The 27,852-nt window shown below is 41.4% G+C and overlaps 1 protein-coding gene across 2 annotated transcripts in view; it reads left to right on the plus strand.

Annotated features, from left to right (window-relative positions):
- The window catches only part of TSHZ2 (teashirt zinc finger homeobox 2), a 223,504-nt gene that overhangs the window by 191,595 nt on the left and 4,057 nt on the right, over positions 1–27,852 (plus strand). The gene's annotated exons all lie outside the window — the stretch shown is intronic.

Raw genomic sequence — 27,852 nt, forward strand, 5'->3', positions numbered from 1 at the left:
TTTGTCTTGGTAACACACCAGCTATGTTCCTGATTTTTGTAACAAGTCTCTTTCCTAATATAAATATCCTCAAAGCGAGCAAGATGATTTCAGTAATTTGAGAACAGAATGTTTTCCATGAAAGTTAATAATATGGGGCATCCCAGAAGTAAGACAAATATGAAGACATACAAACCAGATGATATAATTTTTATTTTTATAGATGAAATCCTGGGGAAAAGCTTCTTTAAATTACCTAAGCATAAAAACAAATCCTTTCTAATAAAGACAATAATTTATGCCATAATGAAATCTGTCACATAGTTTATACTGAGTTCTTTGAAAGGATTAATTTTGTGGAGATAGTCTGATAGATCCAGAGTGCTTTCTGCAGGAATTGCCTACGTTTTTTTCCAGAAGTGAATCAAACCCACAGAGGACATTGAGACTCTTGAATGTGTCCAGAGAAGGTCAGTGAGGCTGGTGAGAAGCCTCGAGCACAAGCCCTGTGAGGAGAGGCTGAGGGAGCTGGGGTTGTTTAGCCTGAGGCTCAGGGGAGACCTTATTGCTGTCTACAACTACCTGAAAGGTGGTTATAGCCAGGAAGGGGTTGGTCCCTTCTCTCAGGCAACCAGCACCAGAACAAGAGGACACAGTCTCAAGCTGCACCAGGGGAAGTTTAGGCTAGAGGTGAGGAGAAAGTTCTTCACAGAGTTGTTAGCCATTGGAATGTCCTGCACAGGGAGGTGGTGGAGTCACCGCCCCTGGAGGTGTTCAAGAGGGAATTGGACGTGGCACTTGGTGCCATGGTTTAGTAGTCATGAGGTCTTGGGTGAGAGGCTGGACTTGATGATCTTTGAGGTCTCTTCCAACCTTATTGATTCTATGATTCTATGAAAGTGAGAGCAAAGAGCCAATCATCTCTCCAGCTGTCTGTGTTTAGCTGTCTGTCTGTGTTTGTGGTGGTCTATCTGTGCAAAGTAGGTGGTCAAATGCACGTGAAATTCTGCTCGGCCAGTATCAGAAGTAATAAATGTGGTAAAGCAGAATAAATATGCAAAATATAGTACTTTAACCTAATAACATGACCACTTGCAAGCTTTAGTATAACACTGAAAATCACTAATGGAGCACTGTGCAGATTTTCATGATACAAGCAGTCAAGAATCATGCATAATGGAACAGTGCAACAGCTAACAGCAGATTCACACAAGATAATTTAAACTTGTTTGTATGGAAATGAAGAACTGATCTTTGAAGTGGTCCTTAATGAGATTCTGCTTGATCCTCTCTGTATCCGGAGAAAGTCTTCCGTTTTCCTTTTGCATCCGGCTCATGTTGCTGGGGTGCAGAAAAAGGACTTGTTTAAATTATGAATGCCAATTTGCATCTACATGGTATTAGGTGAGAACTAAGTGCCGCCGGTGACTTCACGTACGCTCGCAAAATGGTTATTAAAAGTTCTCTGTTTGCAGTCCACTCCTACACTGCCTATTGCTCAGTTTGCCATTCCTTATCGCTACAGGAATCTTGACCACACCCACAGCTTAGTGTAAATGAATTCAGAGATTGTCTCAAGCTGCGCTGGGGAAGGTTTAGGCTGGATGTTAGGAAGAAGGTCTTCACAGAAAGAGTGACTGGCCATTGGAATGTGCTGCCCAGGGAGGTGGTGGAGTCACCATCACTGGAGGTGTTTAGGAAGAGACTGGATGGGGCGCTTGGTGCCATGGTTTAGTCAATTAGATCGTGTTGGATGATCAGTTAGACTCAGTGATCTCAAAGTTCTTGTCCAACCTGGTTAATTCTATTCTATTCCAATAAAATTTTAATATGGATTAAAACTACAGGAGAGGTGTCACCATCTCACATGTATGTTCCACAACGGAACAAGTACTAGGAATTTTGGTTGGTTTCTGTTGTTTTGTTTTTAATGGACTTTTCCTTTCCCACTCATATGCCTGAGCACTGAAACATGCTGAAAATAGTTCTGCAGTTTGTCACAGCTATAAAACTCCACTCTAAAAGGGCTGGAAGGCAGACGCTGTGATAGTGCATCCTGGAATATCTTAAACTACCATGAAGCTTCTGAGCAAACTCCCCCATACAGCATCAGAAAATATTGCTGAGTGATCAGCCTTTTCTAAACCTTAGCTCCGTCTCTGAAAGCGTCCATCTGGCAAATGAAGCTTTGTTTGTGCTTCTGAAAGGCAGAGAGAAAACATTCAGTTGTTTTTTTCTGTTTGTTTGTTTGCACGGCTTGTGGAATTAAGGAGGACTTACTTAAAGTTAATGATTGTGTTCTCATGAGGGGAAAACTCCTTTCTGTGAGCTATGGGTTCCTTTATCTATTTTTGTCTTCTGATGGGACATTTCTTCCTTCAAAGACAGAAACCACAGTAAACACATTTCAATGACATTAGGCTCCTAACCGGCTTACATGCTTATTTTTCAGATTTCAATTTTAAAAGGCAAATAGTTCTCTGTAATGGAGCAGGGAGGAGGAACAGAGTTTATTGTGGTTCATTTGTTGAGGTTCACATAAGGCCACAGCAAACCAATATGTGTGAGTTACCTGACTCTATAAAGAACATCATGGAGATCTTTCTGCTTTTAAGAACTGAATGAAATGGTAGGTAGGATTCACTCAGATGCATGGGAATAGCTCCTGTTAAAGTTTCCTGCTGCTGGGTATATTTGTCATCAAGGGTCACCCTGAAAGGCATCCAGCCTCTCCAATGTGACAGCCAAGCCCTTCTCAGCTCTCTCTTCTAACTATGGTTAAGGGCTGGTGTGGGGTGAATGTATCTAATATCAGTCAACTTAAAAGAGGTGATTGATGGCTAAACATAGAACTTATTGGAAGAAACTATTGAAGGAATATTTGGCTTTCAAAGGAAAACACATTATGAGAACTAGAGCATATTCAGTTTGTGCTGGGCTCAGCAGGAGTGGCTGGGACACAGCACCCAGCAGGATCCTTTCAATCTGTTCACTGGGCTTTATCTTAGCTCTTTTCTCCTGTGAGTTTCAGTCCTGATTTCTTCATCCAGGTTTTTCGTCACCAGTGCTTTCTCACCAGCAGATTTCTGAAACACTTTTGTCCCTTCTACGAGCAATAGGAATCTGTTTGGTGTCATATGATTGCACAGTGGGAAGGATACTGTCCCAGAGACTAGCTTAGTCCCATTTTCCAAGGTCATGAAAAAACTTTTTCACTTTACAAGAGTTTGCAGAGATAGGATGAGGGATAATGGCTTTAAGCTGGAAGAGAGTAGATTTAGTCTGGATGTTAGGAAGAAAATTCTTTACAGTGAGGCTGGTGACACACTGGAACAGGTTGCCCAGGGAAGGTGTAGATTAACCCTCCCTGAAAGTGTTCAAGGCCAGGTTGGGCAGGACCTTGAGCAACCTCATCTAGTGGAAGGTACCTCTTGCAAGCAGATGGTCTTTAAGGTGCCTTACAACACAAACCATTCTGTGATTATAATCTATTTAACCTTGTGTGTGTGTGTGTGTGTTTTTAATTCTAGGCATAAGAAATATAGTGTTAGAAATTTTTGCAAGACACCAAATTTAAGACAAAAAAAAGCAGAACTATTTCCCTTATTGATACAGATTTTGAGTGTTTCATTATATATCCACTAAGTCAAAGCAACAGAAACTGTTAAATGTGTTATGTTGTGGTGGGTTTATCTTGTTCCTTCATGCCACCATTTTCTAACATCAGTAGCACTTCAGAAGGTTATGATTTTGATCAGCTGGTTTATTGGAAGTTTCTTTTTGGACATGTCACCTTTGCAGCTGGTAGACACAAAAAAGAAAGATCGTGTGTGTGTGTCCCAAGTACCAGCCATGCTCAGCAAACATCAAGTGACTGGTGTTGAGCACCTGACACTGGGGTTTTCAGAACTTACAGCCCTTTGGTAGAAACACTCAGCACCTTCTCAAGCAGTTTAAAGGACTTCCAGCTCCTACAGAGGTGGGCAGAAATATCAGAGGATTGAGAAGAAACTTTAGTTTATTTGTGCATACCCTTTTTTTCTTCTATAAATGTCACATATGTTTTCTTAGCTTTTACTGAAGCCCATTAGGCTCTATTCTGCTTTGCTATGCACAGAATATACACACAGAGCTATTATTATTGCCTAAGGGGATTCTTATAAGTTTTACAGTATCCATATAGATTTGACAACTTGCTGCATCTGATTAGTTACTGTGTTTACTCAATGCTCTGAGAACTCAACAGATACCCAGAGTGGGCCCAGGACTTAGAGAGAGATTTGGTGGCAAATTCAGCTTTTGGCTTCTGTACTGAGCTAAATCACTCCATAGCCATTGCATTCCCCAGTGACCCTTGGTAAGAAATGATGGCTGCACAGCCCAACCTCTCCTGTGAATTACCTGTTAATTTTTCTGCTGGATCACTATCTAAGCAGGAGGACTAGAGAGAAAATTAAGATATTTGCTCTTCTGTTTTCTTGCCTAGAAGACTTTCATGCATCTGTCTCAGTAAGTCTAGTAGGTGTTAATACTTGGTGTTCATATGTAAATCTGGTCTTAGAGAGGATGAGGAACAGTCTGTATTTCAACATGTTGGCCATGTAATTACAGGCTGATTACATGCTTACATATGTGCCATTTCTAGCGGGACAAATGAGAGATGAGGAGGCAGGTAAGGTCACACATCTATTCCAGAAGTGTCAAACCCTGTTCTGTGGAAAGGGCCAAATTAAGGTTTTAATTATGATCCAGAGACTTGTGCTACAGCATGAGGGTCATGCACTACCCTTGATCCACAGCGGTCTCCTGCTGAGGACCCTGGGAGGTTTGCATAAAGATCAAGGCTAGAATGAGACTCTTAAGATATCAAGGAGTTCCCCATTAATAAAGGCTCCCAGTGCATTTGACATTGCTTAGTGGGGAAAAAAGACATTATATATGGTGTGTTTAGACTACAGCTAGACTTGCCTTCTTTGTATATATTCTGGCAGCAACTGGACACATGCAAGGGTGCAACGGCAAGCACAAGGCTTTCTCAGAACTTTTCAGAGCTTGTTGTGTCAGACTTGTTATATCTAAATCCTTGTGGTTGATGTTCTTGCTGTTGCAGTTATTATTTTCTTTAGTTTCTTATGGGGACAAACCTGGTTTTTTACAGTGCTGTTTGTCTATCCCTCAAAATTTCTTACAGGCTCCTTTCTCTCCTCTACTGAAGCATCCAAAATAATTTTCCATCCCTGAAAACACAGGACTGGTGTATTCAGTGATTTGTAGAATGGGTTTGAGGTAAGCTTTTGAATAAAACTTGTACAGACAGGTCTTACAAAATTGAGCCTAAACAAATATCTGGGGGCTCCCCTGCATTGTAACCATGAAGTCATGGCCCAGAGAGTGAGATGTAACAAAATCTGTTGGACTGAGCAGGCACTGATTAGAGCTTATGTCTGTATTAGCTGAGCAGTCAGGTTGCTCCTGACAAGAAGCCACGGAGAGCTGATGTTGCATGAACTTTGTGTTTCATCTCCACCCGAAAGCACGACTCTGCGCTCCCCAGCGTGCATGTGTGTGCTGCAGAGATGGTCACTAACTCACTCCTACCAAATTAGCCTGCAAAACAGTTGGGGTAATTTAGGACTTGCACTGCCTGATCATTGGTACAGTTACAACAAATAAAACATTTTAATATGAGCAGTCACTGAATGTTTACTGTATCATATTGCTGGGAGCTGAATGTGTGCCAAATGCTATAACAGAAGGGAGCATATGAACTCCAGAATGATGACACTAATAAGGAAATTACAAAAGGCCCAACAAATGGCATTTGTGTTAAATCAATAATGCTCTGTTTGTTATTTTTTATTCTAATCTTCCTTCTAAAAAAAAAAAAAATTATCTTTCCAAACAGTTGGCAATTCCCATTCTTGTTCTTCTTCCTGAACATAATTAAAAACATGTTGTGGCGTCTACTTAAGACATCAACTTTCCCAAGCCTGTCTTGTCCACTGCGTTTTAAACAAAGACACTTGTTTTGGCATTGTGCCCTTAATTAATCATTTGAGGCTTTATTGCTGTACAAAAAATGTCTTTGTTTAATGATTCATCACAAGCCCAATTTCTGCAGAACTTAATCAACTACAGAACTAACTTTCTAATCAGCTTAAAGTAAAAGGGGGGAAAAAAAAAGAGAGAGCAAGCAGGGTTGCTTTTGGTGTATTGTTTTGATAAAGAAGCATCCATTTGAGGCACACCAACATTCTGGACTGTTTATGATTTAAAACTACAGAGATCAGATTGGTCAGTTAACTTGGGGGTTTAGGAGAAGGAAATCTGTTGCTTATTGAAAACCCTGTGCCTTGAAATTCTCGCCAGCATCACTAGCCACCACTTTGTGCAACGCCACTGAGTGGCACTAGCCAGGCTTCCTCTGAAAAGGGACTTCAGACCTTGAAGAGAAACTTGCAGCATAAAGTTTGGTATGATAGGAAAGCAGTAATGAACATGGTTAGTTTTACAAAGTGCAGAGATTTGCTTTGTTCCTGGCTTTTTCTTTTTATTTTTTTTTCCCTCTTTATGTTTTTATTATTATGATTTTCTTTTATAACATAACATTCTTCCATTTTACTTTCACTTTAAATCCCCTGTGGGTACTATCAAACTTTTGTTCTAGTGGCAGATTTGTACAGTAAATGAGTTTCCCATAGGACTATATAGGAAAGGCTTAAATTTTCTATGATTGTGTTGTTCTCCCATTTGATCTGGAATAAAAGTTCAACAGTAAGGAGCTCGAGTCCCTAAATGATGTGAAAGAAGAGTTGTGCTTTAGTGACTGTAAGCAGGACCTAGCCCTCACCACGCCATAAGCTGTCCAAGCTCATTGTAGGGTACCCTCTCAGCTCTGATCCAGACCGCACAGCTACAACACACACACAGATTGTGAGATGATAGTCGTTGGCTCGTTGTGCAATTCATCACATACAGCTGAGGTGCAAGTTAAATGACTGACATCTGACAGACACAGCTATGATAGCTCAATTATTCCAGACGCAGGAGTAAAAGCTCCTCTGAATTTTAGTTGAAGTTGTCAGAATTGCACCAAAGTATCCTCAAGACTATTTTTTTTTCCTTTTTTCAAAATTAAGATTTCCAGTATGTTTGTAAAAATATAAAAATCCCCAATTCTCTAAGCAACTGTACACAGCTTGCACTGTGTCAAAACATGCCTACTTTGAGTAAATATATTATTACACTATGTTAATGTGTGTTACGTAACGGTCATCTATATTAATGTATTCTTCATGTAAGATAATAATATTCATTTACTCGAGTTTCCAGCTTATGCTGCTATCCACATTTGGATTTTTACTGCAGAATTTCCTTTTTCAGGTCAGATAAGACAACATTTCATTTAACATGCAATGCCACACTCCCTGCATTGCAATGAGTTTTGCCAGTTCTTATTACCCACCCCAGATGAGGTTTTGGGCTGGGCTGAAAACAACAAAGGTTTCTGTCCTCATCATCACTTCTGTGTTCAGAAGGTGTTAACATTGTAAATAAGCTCAGCAGAGTCACTATCAAAGGCTGCCAAAGCAAGACAACAAAGCAACAAGACCCCTTTGCTTTTTGATGATCGATTTGAGGTTAAAAGACCCAAGCCCCGGCAGCTCACCCAGGGCACCCATGGGAGCACTACTCGCATTTAGAGGAGAACTGAACCTTTCTCCTGTTAGCATTGACTGTGTTGAGAGATCATCTCAAAGTTAAATGCTGTTTGTTTTCATTTGTTGATTTTGATGGTGGTATAAAATGACACAAGGCAGGCACATGTGGTGTGCAGGGTTCCCAGCTCAGCTGCACAGCCGCAGCTTTGCAGAGCAAGCCCCACCAGAGCTCATCGTTGTCCCAGCAGCAGCAGCATGGCGGCTGATGAGCCCTGCCGTAAATGAGCTCCTGTGATCCTTACTGTGCCAAAGTCTCATTCACCTTTGCAACATTTCCTCAGGTTTTTGGCTAAGCACAGCAAACAGCCAAAACTTTATTAATGCTCACCCTGCGCTGAGTCCTCACAGCTCTGGTGCCAGCCCGCAGTGGCTCAGTGTGATGGCAGCACGGAGAGGCGAGGCCACACAGCAGTTGTCTATTGTCTCTCCTCCCAGGAAGCCTACTTAAAAGCGTAGGACATGTCCTCTGGCCTGATCACCAGGGTTACTTTTCTTTGCTACTTGGCAGCTGCAAAAACGAAACCCAGCTGTAAAAAATAAGTCTCTGCTCTATTTGGCAAAGATCTCTTTGGAGTCGGAGCGTGTGTGCATGCACGTGTGTCTAGGCAGGACGAAAGCAGACTTGATGAGCAGTTTAGTCTGAACATGTGTTTGCCACCAATTAGATTCTTATATATTCACAAGTGCTGAATGCCTGGTTCAAGTTAAGGTATAACATGCGTGTGCCTGTGAGTGTGTTTAATAGACTGCTGAAAATCAGACTGTCACCCTCCAACCCCAAAGCAAAGCACACTGGCAGTACTGCTTTCAGCTAAGAAATGCCCTCTGAGTGTATAGCAGAAGAACAGCTCAGGAGCTGCTGGTGATATGCTCTGGTCATTTGGCAATGCCCAGCTTTGCATAATGCATCTAAAACAACTCTGTGTTCAAAAAGTCACTTTTTGTAATTCCAAGGGGAGGAACTCGGCCACAAAGTGATGGATCCTGATTTTTTCTTCCCATTAGGATGATTTAGAATTGTACAATAAGCATCACTGCATGGCTGCTAGATAATGCATGTTATTAATTTAGCACATACTAATGCTCTATTTCTGTAACATTTCATACACTTTGCAGAGCTTTATATTCAGAAGGAACCATAGAAATAACAGGCATAGAGATCTGCTCCTACCATTCCTTTTTTTTTGGTGAGCAAAAGAGCTCAACAGATTCCTGAACCACACAGATTGGAGTTGTCTCCATAGTCAGCCCTTCAGCCAGTCAGAAGGCCCCTAATAGTATGGGAACAGCTAAAAATTAAATTCTAAGCGAAACAAATGAGAACAAGTGTTATAAATAAAGTAGCAAGGTACCTGACTTGTCCTCCTTAGAACTTGCAAAGTTACTTGCATATGTGTCTCTTTGTGCTAGAGTTTTTAATTTTAGACACATAATCTTCCAGGAAGGACATCTATTCGGTTTATCAGGGCCCAGACACACTCTCCACTGATGGAAATATCTGGTAATGAGTCAGAAGGAGCCAAAGGATTAGCTTCTGGAAGAGGCATTAGGGGACTGGAACTTACAAGTCTGGACTTTATTATGAAAATACAATATGTAAAGCAAGAGAAGAGTGGGAATCCTACAGGGAAGATGCTGGGAAATTGAAGTAAGAAAGAAAAAAAACAAAAGGCATTATCTGAAAGTAAAACTACAGAAGAGTGACCATTTAAGGCAGAGCTCCTTTGGGAAACAAATAGCTGGACAGTTTTCTTTTGTATCATTTACTCTGCATTAGTACTCAGAAGATCAGTGATGCCTAGATCCAGAAGTTTACTCAGGAGATGCTCTAGCCCACAGATAGCAATGTAAAATGTGTCTCATGATAAATGAAAGATCTCTGTGGCTAGCTGGTGTTTGAGCTCCTTCTTGCTCTCCTACATTCAAAGCTTACTCCAGGTTTCAGGACGTGTGCTTTGTGCAGTCTCTCTACTACGCCTGTGTTGATGTGAAGTAGAAAAGGTTGTTGCTAAGTGACATGACAACTGCAAAGTGCTTTTCAATTTCTTTTTCTGTTTTCTACTCCCACCTTTCACATACATCCTCTATGGAGAGTTTGCTGCTGGGAACATCCCTGTCTAGCAGCCAGTAGTGTGACAAAGTTCCAGGTCACATTTCTCACAGAAGTGGCACACTAGCTATTGTTGCTGCCCTAATGCATCTTCTGGTTGAAAATGTGGGATTGACCAAAGATCATTCTCATTTTCCTTTGCTTATGTATAAATATAGGTGATGCGGTGTCCGGTCTGAAATGGATTTAGTGACATCTTGCCCAGTCATGTATAAGACCTCCTGCACTCTTCATACACAGGACAGCAAAACTCTCAGCCCAAATGGGGCACAGCATAGCTAGCTTCTGATCTCTGTAACTCAGCCCTGCAAACAAAACCTAGCATAAATTTTAGGCTTAGCTCTTGCTCCTCTATCTGTTCTGTGGATAAATGTCATGGGCTGTAAAGCACCAGGTTCTGCGCAGTGGAAGACTTCTATTTACAGCACCCTGCTGGTAGTCTAAATCTGTTATTGAAGCCCTCCTCGAGTTACTTCATCTACTGGCTCCATGTAGAAAAGTAGTTTAATTAAAAAAAAAAAAATAATAAACCATCCAAACTACAAAAAACTCGACTCTTTGAACTTTACCTCTTGCAACAATCTTTATACTACTTACATCTCTTTGCATTGAGTTTCATTGGCCAAACCATATCCTTTTGTTCTGTGCCAATGCAGTGACTCTAATGCTTGATGGGCCCCATCAGGACCTACCACAGTGAACCACAGCTTACCACAGCAAACCACGATAAAATGATAACAGTAAACAGTATTCCAAATCTCATGCATCTGTCTGTCCTGGGTCCTATTCTATTCCACATGTAGGTTAAGCCATGACTTCTTGCCATGCAGAATTTGTGAGTGAACAATTGGCATTCCACCTGCACTGTCTGTTCTTTACCACATTAAAAAGGTCATAAAAGGATAGTCAGTTTAAAAATCCTGGTACTGAAGAGAGCCTTTACACTGAGATAAATTCCAAGCAAGACTTTTTTCTCCTTTTTTTTTCCCCCCCCCCTTTTTTTTTTTTCATCTAGTGGGAGGGGAGCTGCTAGAAAAAAATGTGAGCTCAACTATTAGCTTTCCACTTGTAAAACTTCATATATCACTAAATATATTGCCCATAAAGGACAGAAGCTGTTAAGATGGAAAGGAATTTTGAAGATGGATGAATGACAAAGACAAATGAAGATTTTTATTTTAGCAGAAGTTTCCAAGTGCTGTCTCTGGGTTGGGAGGGTACTGTTAATAAAGTACACTTGACATATAACTGTTCAAGTTCCTGAGAAACAGCTTTGCTTTAAAGTTCGGTGGAGGATCAAAAAGAGTGAATTCTCTGTTTTTCTCTATAAAGAAGAAAAAGAAAGCCCTGAAAAAGGATAGGTTTTTTTTTTGGGAAACAGCATCTATGCCTTTTGTCTTTTCTTCTCTTTGTGGTCCAGAGACAGTGCGTTGACTGACTTCTTCAGAAAGGAGATCAGTGAAATTGTCAGTTGATTACTTCTCCTTGATTAGCATTTATAAGAGCCCTGTGATACATTATTTGCATTCCTATTTAGCCGTGATTTTTGTGGGGCAGCAATGATTAAACTTGTCACAGGGCCTGATTGACAGGGTCAGATCTTCACTTTCTACTCTTTTGAAATTAAAAACAAATGTGTCAGCTCCCTTCATGGGCCGCAGCTCTGTGAAGCTTGCTTGCCTTGTCATCGCAGATAGGTCAGGAATGTTTTAATTTTAGGGATGGATTCTGCTTGTCAAGCAGAGTGTGATGGCGTGTAGTTCTGGAGATGAGATGTGAAGGGTGTAAAACAAAGAATGGAAAGAACAAAGACAAAGACACTCACATTATTAGACAGATTTAATTAGTCTGAATGGATATTATGCTAGATGAAGCAGTGAGCTGTGAAATTAACCCTTGATTACGGATTGGCGGATCATGCTCATAAAGAGAATCAAACCTTGGTGAATGGGAAAGAGGTGCCATCCTACCCTCACAGCCTTCATCCCCACGACCTCTTCCTGAGTCCAAGACGGGGTGGAAGTCTTTGAAGGAAAAGCTGTTGTTGGTGGCACTTGGAAAGCTAGGGCAGACTCTCCCTTTCTCCCAATGTCTGAGGCTAGCCTGTCCGAAGAGCTAAACCCAGGCAGGTTACAGTGAGGCTGATTTTTACATGAAGACTGGTGTGTAATGACTCCCCCCCAGTGCAGCCCATGGTCTGTGGTCACAGGGAGGCACAGACAGTACACAGAGGGATGCACAGAGACCAAGTCTGCTCTACAGATGCATTCCCACCTAGTTCCTATCTCCCTTCCAACCACTACCAAGCAGGTTTGATACTTCTGCTTGAAAATATATTTGTTAGGATAAGCTCTGAGTTAATAAAGTATTACTCATCCCTCAGTGAGGATTTAGGCTTCACAAAGGCTGATCTATACAACCTCTAATGTGAAAGTGCGGTAATGTCCCAAATACTGAGGATGTGGGGGAGATTAGGGTAATGACAACTGAGAGGGTGCTGTGTTTTGCTGCTTAGAAGTGGCACTTCAACCTTTAGTATACTTCTCATCAGCACTCCCCAAAGAACCATAGCAAGAACTACTTCTAATTAGCACTACTGCAATGGAAGAAAACAAATAGAAAATACAGTGTTGCTCTCCTGTTAGTTCCTTGTCATTTCTTTCATGTTGTTCAAATAATGCAGTAATCAGACTTTGTGTTAGAAAAGAAGGGGGGGGGGGGAGAAAGAGCCAAAGGGCATTAGGTGCTCTAATGTACCAACAGGTGTGAGGCCCTCGCTTCCCTCTGGCACGTTTTAGTTTCAGTGAAAATTTGCATGCTGGAGAGTGTCAGATTAAAAAGGAGTGAGACATGAAAACAAGTTGGGTGAGAGACTGCTTGGAAATGGTGGCTGATAATTTACTGAACAGCAGCCTTACCTCTTTAGTCGTGTTGAGCCTCAGATACCATGTTGCACAGGGTTACTTCTCACACCATTTTTTAAATGTGGTATCAAAAATTCTCCTTTTTGCTTAATATAGTAAAAATTAAGTGGTCTCTGTGCAGTGAAAAGAACCCTTTGGTGAAAGAGCTACAGAAGATTAATGAAAATCATTATCTTTATATGATAGCAGAGGGTTACTATCCACAAAAAGAAAGCAATCTCTGCCTGCACATCTTTTCTCCCCTGGTTTCTCCATCTCTTTTTGTACCCTGAAATAGAAGAGACAGCATGAGAAGGTGATGAGGGAATAGGACATGACATGAATCCCACTGCAAAGTCTACTGCTGAATTTCTGTTGGTGTTAGAACAAGTCACTTTGCCATTTTCCAGATGAAAACGATTATTTAAGGACAAAAGACTAGTACTTATCATTAAACCTGAAGACACAGACTAGTTCTTAGGCAGAAAAGCCTTGTCATTGAACTGGTGTTTATGCAGGCAGTCACACATTAGTGTTGCTGCTTTCAGGGGCTTCTCATCAAAGTCTTTATTATTACAAACCTATTGAGCCGTATCCTCAGCTGCTGTGAATCAACATAACTCTCCTGAAATTAATGATGCTACACAGTTTTACATCAGCTGAGAAACCAGCTCTTCCTTTCTAGCTGTTTATGTATTATTCAGCTAAATTGTTCCAGTACAGCCCATGCTAAAACTGTGCTCTTCCAAGAAGGATCTGCTTTCAGATCCAGCATTGGCCCCTTGGAGCAGGACCTTTGATCTGGGTAATCGCAGTCCCTGGTCTGCAAGGCCAAGTGGGTCAGAGAATAAATTAATTAAGCAGTTTTAATTTAACTATTTGAGTCAATATTTTCTTGCAATCTCTGCTGCTATCAGCATGAAGCAGTGCCTTGGTTACCTGTTGCAGCACATCTGCTTTGCCAGTAGCTGTGCTGGTGTGGGTGCCTGGGTCAGATAGGTTACAGCAGGGCTGTATTGGGGCACTTGCATTGGACATGCTGTCTGGAGAGACTGCTGGTCTATCTTGTTAGAAGAGAACAAAGCATAAGAAACCAGTGGAAAATGCAATTGCTAATAAAGGGGAAGTTTCTGTATCTTCTCTCTATGTATTTATCAGATGTATAGGTGAGGTTTTAGGTTTCTTTATTTTGCCACAGTTCTCTCTCTGGGCACTGAGCTTTGTAGCTTCTTGTTCTGCTTTCAGCTGGGATAGAGTTAATTTTCTTCTTAGTAGCTGGTGTAGTGTTGTGTTTTGGATTTAGTGTGATAATACTGTTGATAACACACTGATGGGTTTTGTTTTTGCTAAGTAGTGTTTATACTAAGTCAAGGACTTTTCAGCTTCTCATATTCTGCCAGTGAGAAGGCTGGAGGGGCACAAGAGCTGGGAGGGGAAACAGCCAGGATGGCTAACCCAAACTAGCCAGAGGATTATTCTGTACCAGATGACATCATACCCATGAGGGAAAAGCCATCCAGGGACCACTGCTCAGGAACTGACTGGGCATCAGGGAGCAAGTGGTGAGCAACTGCATTGTCTGTCACTTGTCTTGTATATTTCTTTATTTTTTTTTCCATTTGTTATCACTATTATTCTCATTTTTACTATTATTGCCATTACTATTCTCTTCTTCCTTTTCTGTCCTATTAAACTGTCTTTATCTCAACAAGCAAGTTTTACTCTTTTTCCTGATTCTCTCCCCCATCCCACTGGGTGAGGGGAGTGAGCAAGCAACTGTGTGGTGCTTAGCTGCCAGCTGGGGCTTAACCATGACACTTACAAAATCTTAGCATGGCTGATTTTGTCATTGTGGTGCTTCTCCTGCTCACTCTGCAGAGAGACAGACTTCAACTAGTGCATTCAGCTTCAATACGAAACATCAGCAGACAAAAGGTATCCAAAGGAGAGGTTTGGACAGAACCATTCAAAGCAGGAAATGTTGAGTAAATGCTCAAGACAGCCCTATAGCATTACATATAATCCTTCAGTGAGGAACAGTAAGTACTAACACATGGAACACAATGCACATTTGCTTGGATGCTCAGCTTTATGTTACCATCCTGCTGTTCCAGGAAGAGATGCAGAACTAGTGCTAGAAGCGCTGGCCCCATTTGCAGGGGCATTTCTATCTCATTGATATGCCCCCATAAGAGAGAAACCATTCAAATCAGGGAATTAACAGTGGTGTAAACCAGGTGTGTGCAGAGCAGGCTCACACTCTTCACCCAAAGTGGCAGCTCAGAATCATTGTGTTTCTGCCCACCAGATCAAGTGTATATTTCCTAATTGTATCCGTCAGCTCCTGGCTCACCTGAGATTCAGGTTTGCAGCACCGTTTCTCATCGCTCACTTAATTCAAAGAACAAGAGCAGCCAAGAGCCCCCCACCCTTCCTTTATTTTTCAAACTGAATTGTTTCAGTGGAAGCTTGGTGTGTCAGCTTGTAAGTCTATAAAACAGTTTTCTACCAGCTGGAAATCCAACATGCTACATGAATACATAACAGTGCCTAACCAAGAAGGTTTGTAATTCAGTAATTAGCTGTAATTAATGAACACAAAGTGAAGACTCATTTACAGTTTAAATTATCACATTAGCTCCTGTCACCCTCTATGTACACAAAACAGCAGGAATTCAATTATTTTTATTCTTCAAAGCTAATTTAAAATTTAAGGGATGCCATTACATGAAATAATAGGTAGGAAATGTAATAGAAATCACTGAGAACAGTTGGCCATCCTTAGAATGGGAGGGAAAAAAACGTTATCCTTGATGATTTGGAAATGTTGTTTCATCTGTGAACAGATGAAGGATTGAAATCTATGCTCTTTTCAGTGTATTTAAAAAGAAAAGGAGTTTGGTGGTTGCTAAGTCTTTGTGCAGGAAGAGCCATTGTGCATAATTGTAAAAGCAGTTGATACTGATAATGCTGTTGATAGTAACACGATGACAGCATGGAAATGCTCACACCATTATCTTTAATGGGGCTGAGTCGATTGCAACAGCATTGAGCCCCTGTAATATTCACCAATCTTAGTTGTGAAACTTCAGCCTAGCAGGCCTTAAGTAATTGTCACTTTGCAATCTGCCTATAGTTTGTGCGTGTACATACGTCTATGTAAAACGCTTTCATTGTGCTTTAAAACCCACCATGATGCTTCTCTCTGCAGCTGCCACTGATTTATTTTTTCCCCCTCAAACAGTTCAGTAACAAGAGAATTCCAAACCCATCTGATGCCGCTTCTGTGGCTCCCACATATCTGCCTTACAGCCCTTATTTATTTATTATTTTTGTTCTTTATTTCTTATTCAGTTGCCTTTTCATTTTAAATAGGCCACTGGAAGCTGCACCATCTAATTTTTCACAGGTGATCGACTGCTGAGTTGTGGGTTTACGTAGACAGAGGGAAGGTAGCGATAAGCCAAAGAGAGAGGATTCTATTAGGGAAATGCAGCAGTAACTAATGAATCCTGCCAGTAATTGGGAAGGTGTAAGCCTCTGTAATATCCTAATGATAGTCATCCGTTCTGTGCATCCCCCATCACTCCAAACGATCCCTCATCGTCTCTGTGATCTCAGACACTTAGCCATGCAAATCTTCCTGACAGGACTCTATGTCTTTGTCTCCCTAATTGGACAGTATGGAGTTGTTTATGGATATTGCAGACATTTAGACCTCAGTTGGAGGTTGTTCAAAAATCGTTAGCAAAGTTGCCTTAACAGCATTGTCAAATATTTATTCCCCTGTTTCAATATCTGTTTTTAACCCAGGCATGGTTTGTGATAGTATTAACATTTTGAAGATACAGAGTGTCCTTCCAGGCTCCATTTGAGATTATTAAGCCATTTTCCTACAGAACAAGAGAAGGGGGGGGGGGGGGGGGGGGGGGGGGGGGAATCTACCTTAAGTCCTCATTTCTCAAGGATAAAACATGAGATTGTAGGGCAAACGTGCTGCTTTTTAATACCATTTCCATAGGGAAATATTAAGAATGCTGACAAAGGCAGTTCCACTTACAAAAATTACAGGAAGCTTATGGGGCAAAAATTCCAGTTTAGTGTAAGCCAAAATAAATGGAGAATAATCCCATTCACTGTACCACTTCAAGTGAGAGCAGATTAAGAGTCTGTATCATACATATTAGAGAAACTCTTGTCTTTTTCCTTGGTCAAGACTTAGGGGTTTTAACTCTTGTACATAATCATCTACTGGTAGTAAGTATAAAGTAAGATATAGTATTGTATGCTTCTAATGCTGTGCTTTACCAGAACAGGTTTTCTTCTTTCTTTCTTTTTCTTTGATAATTGGAGAATTTCACATTTTAGTGCATAATGTATTTATTGCACGGGGCGGGGCGAAGGGATTGAGCAAGAGGGAAAGTCATGCAGTGACCTGGACCATGAAAGCAAGAAACAAAACTGAGTTTAAAAGAGCACACTAGAGATCAAAGGCAGTAGCCAGTATAGCCACAAATACTTGCAATTTGGAGTGTCAGAGGGAGAGATCAGATGGATCAGAACTGAATTTACAGTCCCTTGGTCACATGCCATTTTACTCAAACAACTTGTCCCACAAATCAAGAGGCTTATTTGCCTCAGTAAAAGGAGATCAAGTCTCTCCTTTTTGTAGCTACTAAATTAAACCCCTAATCCTGCAAAGAGTTAAGTACATACATACTTCCATTGCTACCTTGTCTCACAGGGCTACTTGTTCTAGCAAAGGTAAACATGAACATAGCTTATAATTTTTATAAAGGATCAATAATCAACTAAAATAAAACCAGAGAAGAATATGTGCAAGGGTATAATACAATAATAACTTTGCCATTTTTTTTAAAGCCAACCCTATTTCCTTTACAGAAATAGGGAGAGCAAAAAATATAGTTCATGGGACTATTTCTAAGAAGAATTTCTGGAAGTATTAATTTGTGCCTGTCTGGCAACTATCTTGAAAGCTGTGTATAGTTTTGGAAATTATTCAGCCAGGGAGCAGTAGGAATGACATGTTATATAGTTGATTAATATAGTAAATACCAAATTACTGAGGGGGGAATAATCAAAGCCATAGTTGCAGCAAATATTTACCTTATCTGATTTCTCTCGGGTTATTCCAGAGTTTTAGGTGCCTCCCACAATCACATCCAAATGGCAAAGAGAACAAATTAAAATAAAACTACTTGTAACACAAGGGAAAGAGTAGATTGTTCTTTTCCTTTTGGTGAAAACCCCCTGCATACATGCTATAACACGTTGTTTCAGCAAGCTCCCATTTTCTTCAGTTAGTCAGATTTTTTTGTGATTGACTTACTGGTCCCCTAAAAGCACCATTGATGACATCTATAAACCCATAGCCTTCTCCCCCTCTCCCTAAACTGTTGATGAAAAAGTTGTGAGCTACAGCACACAGTAAAAAAACCCACCTTTTGATGGTGAGAGAAGGCAGTGAATTGCCCAAACATACAGCTGAATACATCCACAACTCCTGTCCTCTTCAAGCTAACGTTTTGTCACCCCTGAGCTCACTGCAGGGTCAGGAGCTGAAGCAGGGATGTCCCACCTCAGATACCCCTCATGTGGGGCATGAAGCCCTGGTTTTGATAGACTTTGATGGACTCCTGGACACAGATAACATGCTGACAGGGAACAGCCCAGTTCACCCTGACTACAGCTGCTTCAGCCTTCCCTCATCTCCAGGCTGATGCCTCCAGATTCCCATTCCTGTTGTGCTGCTGTTCCAGGGTGGGACAGCACTGCAGGACATCAGACTCTCTTCCCCCTGCAGCACACATTCTAAAGCAAATTGTCTCTAGATGTGATTGCTGGAACCTTCTCCTCCAGAAAATGAATGTATTGGCAATTAGGGGTTTTTATGTACACACACACGTATAGAAGTTTAAAACCCCAGCTTTAGAAACTTCTGTTGGTACAGCAGTCTGTGACACTGAATACAAGGTGCTGTGCAGAGCAATTGCCAAGTGTTTACATAAACACATAAATAAGACGAATTTATTTTCATTATTAATATTTCCTGCTCTCTCTTTTCCTTTATATTTATGCTTTAAACAGTGGTTACTGTTAATATTACAATAAAAAAAATGCCTGCAGTGGACAGAAAGATGATCAAAAAGCCCTGATATAGAGCAATTCATGTTTCTTCTTTACAATCACTAACGAATCTTAACTTGAACCATGTTATGTTCCCATGTGAGTGATAAGCAATGATTTATTATGAAGTGTCACGAAATCGGAATGCCATACAGTGAGACATGAGCTAGTGGAAAATGTGTTCCCTGTTTCCCAGCCTCATTACTCAAAGATGCAGCATCCCTTTCTCCAAGTCTAATTTACCTGGCTTCTCAAGGCACTCTGATAGCAAAGGAAACAGCACCAAGAGTGAAATACTTGATCCAGGCTGTGTCATTCACCTACCAGACCCACTAAACACATGGCGATGACCGGGGAAAAGGGCTTGCCTGGAAATTCAAAGCTATTGCTGTATCAAACATTTGCAACCCCAACAACTCTACCCCCAAAAGCAACTGCTTAGGATTAGCGCATCCATTGCCTCATCAGTACTGACAGTGCATGAAGAGGAAATAAAACAGGCACTGCGGAGGAGACAAACGGAGAAGTTTTCTTTATGCGTTAGAGTTTCTTCTGCTCTCTAATGATTCCCTTCTCCCCATGATCCTAATTCAAGTAACTGGCATGTGATATATTTTGTAGATGAATCAGCAGCAGAAGAGCATGTGCAGTTCTGGCACCACAGAGGAGGTGATTTACTTGTAGCTCGCACTGAGTTTGGTTTTTTAAGGTGGGAATTTGTGTTTTAAGTGCTTCCTCACAAAGAAAGGAGAACCCAGCACATTGCACACTAATTCACATAAGCAGCCCTCCTCTACTGATGATTAATGCTTTCTGCAAAGCATAGCCCAAAGAGGCAGTCTTAGATTTTAGGCATTTTTTAATTTAAAGGCCCTAATTCTGAAAGCCCTTGGCTCGGTCAAATCATGGATGGAAATGGGCATCTGCCTGAGTAAAGGGTTGAGCCTGGCTCTGCTCTGCAGCAGAAAAGCATGTGGAAGCAGAAGCCTTCCCAAATTGGTATGGCTTGGATGGTCTGTGCACATTACAGAACAATCAGAAAGATGTGCTGACACCTGAAATGATGAACAATATTTTGCTAGAAAGGCCCATTAAAAAACAAACAACAACAAAATAATCATCATTATTATCCAAGCCTGTGGATTCAATCGCAGCAGATTTGTTAAACATTTACCTACAGTAGCGGTTTCTATTTCAAAACACGACCCCATTCTACCACGACAAAATGTGACAGAAGGCCAAAAGGTTAAAGTGAACAGGATAAACTTAATAACAAAATTCTGTCCTGTAAATTCTTCCATGTGGAAAAAAAAAAAGGACAAAAAATCCCCTTCTATCTAGGCATGTTCTAACTAGCTCAGTCTGTCTTAAGGCAGTACTAGCTGTTGTTTTTCTTAGACAAAATGTGGAAATCATCAGAAGAAAATTAACCAGGACTCATCCTTGTCTGAAAGGCTAAGAGACTCACAAATTTCAAAAATCTTTTGTTTTTTCTATAGAAATGCTTTATAGAGAGTCTTTGTGAAGTACAATGCAGAGCAGTTGTCTCCCAGCACTGACAATGTCTGCTGTTCCAGAAGAGACGGTGTGTGATGTACCATCCTGAAATATTGTCAGCAAGCCTCGAAATATGAAGGCACTTTCATAGCAAGGCAGGGATGAAAGGAAAGAGGTTTGGGTTTGCTTTTTTGTTTTGCTTTGTTTCTTTGTCCTAATAAAATCTACCAGTGTGCTCTTAACTTCTCCCCTCCCATTTTGCTCAGGAGAAAGGGAACGTAATTCACCTGCAGAAGAGTTACAATGTTCAGGAGAGAGCGAAGAGGTACAAATTCCTTCCTGGAGGAGTTCACTGTAGCCAGTGACAGCCTTTGTGTAATATCAAAACAGCTCTGAGCACAGAGACAGGATTAGCACCTCCCCGCTCTTGAGTAGCCTTTACTACCTCACACTGAATGCAGACATTTTAATGTTACAGCTCAATAGGTGGAGATGGGAGAAAATCTACCCACACTAGCCTCTAGTTTGGTGATTAAAGACATTTTATTCAGAACTGAAAAAGCTTGGGGTTTAATCTAACCAGGAATTCCACCACAAGGGAAACAAGGAGGCAGCTGAGGAATTACACAGCAGTTGAGTAAGGCCTTGCAAATGATAATTTGCTCTTTTTAAGTGCCTACATTAACTGACAAAATCTAGTCTTAAGTGAACCACCAGTACATTCTGAACTCCATCCATGTAAACCTAAGTCTTGAACCCACAGCCAGCGTCTGGACAGTTGAACCATATTTGCTTTGTCTTACCTTCTCTGAATTCACTTTTTTTTCCAAGGTGTGTAACAAGAGCTATTTCTCTCCTGGGATCTATACAGGTGGCATTTTAAAATGTAGCAAGCACCCAAGTCTACAGAACCTGCTTGTCACAGAAAATGACACAGTTTGCATGTGACCTGTAATGACAGTTGCTAGTTGAAAAGAAACCAAAAATTCAGCTATATCTTCCACACTTTGGTTGCAGCTGCCATCAACTAAATCTCTCTCCAAGGGCAGATGGTGCCCTGTACAATGAACAATTTAATCTTCAGCAAATAGAGAAACTTTGCCAAAAAATCCACTTCTTTCTTTTTTTTTTCCCTCCAAGAATAGGCTGTCAATAACATGTGCTCTCAAATACATTGTGATTTGATGATTATACTTTTTTATAGGGAAAAAAAATGAGATGTTCCCTTTCTCTTTGGTTTTTTTTTTCCCCCCTCTTTACAAGCCTGTGATCCTTCCAGATACCCTTGGACTGGGCTTTGTCTTTGTGCAGAAGTAATTAGGAGACACCAGCTAAGTGTCTTCTCTGCCCATTAGGTATCATGTGTGCTCTTCTTCATTACTGTGCATGTGTGTATCCTATGTCACCTTGAGGCCCAGCTGAGATCAGAGCTGAAATCTTGACCTTTCTCAAACAAATGGCAGGAATCCCATTCAACCAGGATTTCACCATGTCTCTGTGAAGACACAGAGAGCCACAGCCCCCAAGTTTTTATATGATTCCATCTCTGAGCAAAACAGGGAGGTGAAATGATTTGCCTAAAGCCAGGCACACTAGATCTCTGGGGATGGGAGTCAGGATTTAGCACCCATCTCACTCTCCTCCCTTCCTCTCCTGGCTAAAGGAACTGAGGATGGGTTGAGCTTCATTGTTTCTGGCAGCCACACTGGCTGACCCTCCTGCACCATCCCTACACCCACCTTGATGGGTCCCAGCTTCCTGGGCCCACACAAAGATCTGAATTGCTCAAATTATCAGGGGAAAAGGCATCACAGATTTTTCTCAGCCTAAATGGGAAACTTCTTTACTTTGAGGGTGACAGAGCACTGGGACAGGCTGCCCAGAGAGGTTGTGGAGTTTCCTTCTCTGGGGTCATTCAAAACCTGCCTAGACCTGTTCTTGTGCAACCTGATCTAGGTGAACTTGTGTAAGCAGGGGGGCTGATTAGATGATCTCCAGAGGTCCCTTGCAACCCTTCCAACCACACTACTGAGCGGTCACGTGTGGAGAAATAATGGGGGAATTTCATCCCCCAGCACTCATCTCCACCCTTACTGCATCTTTCATTTGCCTCTGTCTTTTGGGGATATGTCTCACCATTCTTGCTTTTAAAAATGCTCCCAGATCCTTTTCTAGTCATTCACAGAAGAAACTGCCAGCCCCTCTGGGGAACTGCTCAGGCTAACAGATGTCAGCATTTTCACAAGCCGTGTTGTTCAGGTGGATTTGGAGGATCTGACTGTATTTGCTCAGGGATGTCTAGTAACCTTGGTGAGCTGGGCACTGCTACACATACTCAGTAGGTCTGACTGGGCAGCTTTTTGTCTAGGCACACATAAACTTAAATACAAAAATATATTTATATTCATACGTTATATTTCTACATAGAGTATAATGTATATGCAGAAGCATATCTCTTCTGTATATGGAGAAACATCACTCTTTTAGATCTCAGGTGGCACACATAGATGCCTGCACAGGCATACCCCTAAAACATCTGTATTGCTGTACCCATGCAGCCCTAGCCCACAGGATCCTGGCAGAGAGGGACTTCTGTGTTCACTGCACTGTGCACAATACCAATAGACATATGCTTAAGAGTTTTGCTCAGACAGAGTCACAGCTAAAAAAATCTGTTGCAGAAAACTATATGTACAGATAGCAGAGATTTAAGAAAGCCAGAAACTCAACTAGTGGAAGGTTTTGGGGTTATTTTGGCAAGTTTCAAGCAGATTCTTCATTTCTATCACAAAACTTTTGGGCCAGGCCAGCTGAGGTACATCAGCATAACTTCACTGACCTCCTACAGAGGTGTTTTGCACCAGCTGCAGATGTGTGCTCTGATGATCTTGCTGCTGAAACCCAGAGGTCTTTTATCTGGCCTTGGCCCTAGCCACTTAAAAAAATATCTTCAACAAAGAGTTTTCTGAGAAAAATACAACTTAATGACCTCAAGTTTTTATTAAACGTAGTTTCCATCATCACAGGCAATGAGATCTCTGAATTCCTCCACCTGGGCGTTACCACAGTCAGACAGTTCTGTATTTAGGCAGACACACCCCAGGAATATCTGAGCTACAGCCCTTATTTCTTTTCCATTTTATTGTCCTGCATTCTTATAAGCTTAGATAATGGGACAGAAATATGTTTCACTTTTACAGTAGAGACCTTTTTCCACATTCTCCTCTCTGTATGGCTGATGACTCAGGTTGAATGCACAAAGCCCAGTGCCTTCTGCAGAGACAGGAGAGGCTCAGGGACCTGCCAGTGACCACGATGGGTTGTGCTGATGTGTCTTCCTTTCTCTGTGCCCTGTTGCTGGCTGCTGAGCAGCAGCTGACTGCAACTTCTGTGCAGTGCACAGTGCAGCTTCTTGGCATGACACCACCCTTCAGTACGAAGAACATTAGGGACTTTTCCCTGATGGCATCATGTGAAGCCTCTGCATGTGTCTGGGTGGGTGCTGCACCCTCAGCAAGAACGAAGCAGAGCTGAAAGTGTGTTTTCACGAGGTTATTCTTACCACTCCCAAAATGCTTTCCCACCCTGCTAGAGAGTCTTTTCTGAAACAAATATGTCCTATTTATTTATTTAATGTGCTGTTAAATGACCTTCGGGAATGCTATTCCTGCCGCAAGGCTTTAAAATGGATGGGCAGGCACAACTTAAGAGAGCATGCTCCTTACAATCATGATGAATCATTTGAGTAGTTACTGTTTAGATTGATATAATCTTAGTTATAATTATGGGTAACGAGAAGGCATTTAGAGTCTGTAATATTGCAATTCATGAAATTCATTGAAATAGAATATACCCAGATTTGCTTTTCTTCCCTATCTAGGTATTATGCTCATGAGCATGATTCTTTAAGGAAGAGATTTTTCTGCTGCTGTAAAAATCTAGCAAAAGTAGGTCAAAAATGACATCTAGAGATAATATGTTTGGTAACCACAAAGGGACTTTCTGTGTCTTTCTATTTGGCCTTTTAAGAGTCCTGCAATTTATTTCAATAGATACAACTACAGCATGAAAAGGTTTTGATCCACAGACTCCCCTTGACTTTAGTGGGTGGATCACAGATACATATTGTAAATTTTATCATCCCATTACGCTAATAGAAGATGATAAAATTATATTAGCAAAGATCTGCAAATACAGAAAAACATAAAACATTACAAACACACAAACCTGCTGTGATCTGCGTGGCTCTAGAGTACCATCACACCTTGGCCAGTGTTCTCCTCACATACCCAAACATCAAATAGTGACAGCAATCCCCAAGTGAAGGACTTGAAAATCAACCCACAAGTAGACAACCCATGTCCTACCTGCCCAGGAAGATGTGTTGTTTGACTTTTGGTCACAGATAAAAGTGAAAAAGGAGACTAGAGAGAGCAAAAGAAGCATGGGAATTTGGGAGGTGGGGGGGTGTAGGAGTGTGCATGAAGGTAAGTGCCAGCTCCCTGTTACTCTCAGGCACCAGGAGCCACGGATGGGCTCAGGAGCGCAGCTGAGCAGCGCTGGTGCCAGCCTGTGAAGGCTGGACACACGTGTGATTAGCTGTTGACATACAGTTGACAGTTGTCTCAGGTTGCAGACATGTTTGAGCGTTCCTATTTCAGAGGTTTCACAGCTGTGTTTTTATGGCAAGATTGGAACAAGGAGAGAGAAGTTGTGTCACAGACAAGGAGTGGGAAGGTGATTGCTAGGAGGAGTCCTGTGGCCTGACACATCAGCATGAAAATAGATACAACTTTTTTTACATCTGTTGATGGCTTGATAATTAATGTTAAATAAAAGCAAAGCTTTAGTATCTGCAGCTGATATTTCACATATACTGTACAAGACATCAGCATAATGAACACCCTCAACCACATTTTCATGACAATTTAAATGATAGAGTTTTCTTTGAGGTACAGACTGAACAACCTTTCCACAAAATGCTCAGGAAGCAGAAAACTTCACCTATCAAGCCCTGTTTGAACATCCAAGCTGCTATGCCCTAGACTGCGGGTGACAAGCTTTCCACATACTCCCTGAATCTCTTAGAGACTTGATAATGAAATACATAAACTATGACACTTATTGATCAGGGCTCACACTAATTAATTTCCCAAAGTCTTGTCCCAGCCTGCAGTGATATCCATGCACACTGAAAACAAAACCCAACCCACCAAAAAAAACCCCAAGGCTGGAGACTTTGACTGGCCAAAAGACCTAGATCTACTCATCCAATTGAAATCAATGCCAAGTCCCAGCTGATTTTAGTCATGCATGGATGTTACCATTAATGAAGCATATGGACACAGCCTCCATTGTTTATCCAATTGTCACAAACAGCTTTCACAGCAATGCTAAACCAAAGCTGCTTGCACACATGCAGCAGTGCAGAGAGTTCCTTCCAGTTCCCAAGTGCCTAGCTCCATCTTATCTTTCCTCCACCAGTAAAACCAGATGAAGAGGTTTCCACCCTTTCCCATTGTCTACGCAATCCTAACTCTGCATTGGGAACTTCTGTTGGAAGTGTTTCTGTAGTCCCTTGATCCATTAGGGATGGATGCAGTTTTTGCCTGGGGTTGCGTAGACCCACAGATGGTTGCAGGGACACAGCTGAGGATTGTACCATAATGATGGAGATGATAGAAAGGGGTGAGACTTTCTGAAGCAGTTTTGTTGCCAGAAGGGTTTTTTGTGGACCTAAACCATAACTCATGTGCCTCTGAAGAACTCTGCCAAGAGTTAATGATGTCCTCAATGTTGCTATGTGCATGGTTCCCTTGTGAATATGATCAGAAATATTCCTAAACTAATTTCATGATTGCTCTAATGCAAGGTCTCAGAACTTTCCTCACAACGAATGAAAAAGAAAAGGAGGCAGAAGTTTGGCTTTTTAGTTTTCCAGTTCAAGCCCTTGATGAATATTTCTCACTGGCAGGGAACCACTACTCTGCAGTTACTCTGCTTCAAACCAAGACTCCTTCCCAGATTCAGAACTTTCAGTAACACTACATGCAGCTAATTGCCCTAACAACATTCTGAGGGCAGCATTGACTGAATCAAGAGTTACTGCTCCTGCACTCAGCTGTTATACCACTGCCTCTCATGTTGGCCTATGCAGGACCAGCCCATAGTGTCTGTGTCCCACATTCATGACTTGGGCAGATGTTCTGCATGTCAGAGCCGCTACAGAGCTTGATCTGATCCAAAGCAGGACTTATGTGGTGTGCCACAAGCAGCTTTCCATCCCAACGAGGGCTACAAAATCTTCTCGGAAAGGAAAAGTCAAATGCCTGTACCATCTCCACGGTCTACACTCAGACCTTTTGCAGAGGGTGGTTCTGCAGCTGAGAACTTGACCACAGAAGGAGAGCCAACTCATGGCATTAATGTATTTCATCTCCAGACATTACAATAGCAAGACCTGGATTTCTTTAAAATTTGAACAAGTTGTGAAGTGACATAGTTTTGTCCTCTTGCAGTGGAAAATAATAGCTTTGCAAAGTGTGAATTGCTCTGAAGCGTTACCTCTGAAACCTAAAGACAACATTTTAAAGTGTCAACATGGATTGCTTTTAATATCTTTTAGGTAGGAATAACTATCTAAGGTATTCACCACAATTTCAAACTGACTTCCGTGCATCCTCGGTTGCCAAAAGTCTCTACATTCAGCTGCCAAAACCTCTTCTTCCCTTCCAGCAGTTTCTCCATAGCAGATCTGGGTTGCCAATGTAAAACTCAGCATCCCTATGAAAACTGAAAAGGTGAAGATATTGTAAAACAAACCGAATTATAAACTAAATGGCATGAAGTCAATGGACTTTTTTGTTTTCATTTGGAATTTTTTGAACAGCAGAGTTTATTTTAGTTTAAATAAAGCTACTACTGAATTTCCAGTTGATTTAGCCAGAACACAGGGAACATACTGCAGGATTTGAGCTGTATGTGCTGAAATATCCATGGCCTTGAACAGATAATATATTTTACAGTAACGTATTTCTTTTTGCCCACTGCTGGTCTTTTTTAATCTGTGCTCTCTCCAGACTGACTCTCACTCTGCTTATTGCTTGCCTCATTTCTCACCCTGTTTTTCCAGTTGTTTTTTCTACTGTTTTTCCTGGTATCTTTCTCCCAAGTTACAAGCAGAACAGAACTCAACTCTGGGCTGAACTTTTAAACCCACATCTTGAAAGGAAATAAAACAAGGACCTTCTGTCTCTACGTAGAAGTAACTTCACAGCTAGAGTCACTTCGCACTTTTAGTAGTTACGGGACAGAAAAGGTCCAGTGGAAGAACAGCAGCTTTTAATGCTGGGGAGGTGCTACCACAGCCAGAAATAGCACAGTGATAGTCAAGTAATTAGACATAATGTGTGTACTACGATGTCCAACTCACCATGAGGGTTTTAGAGTATGTTCTTGGCTGGTAGTAGAAAGAGGCTCATTATATTGTCTAGGG

Source organism: Dryobates pubescens, chromosome 26 (genome assembly GCF_014839835.1).
Source record: "Dryobates pubescens isolate bDryPub1 chromosome 26, bDryPub1.pri, whole genome shotgun sequence".
Taxonomy (NCBI): Eukaryota; Metazoa; Chordata; class Aves; order Piciformes; family Picidae; genus Dryobates; species Dryobates pubescens.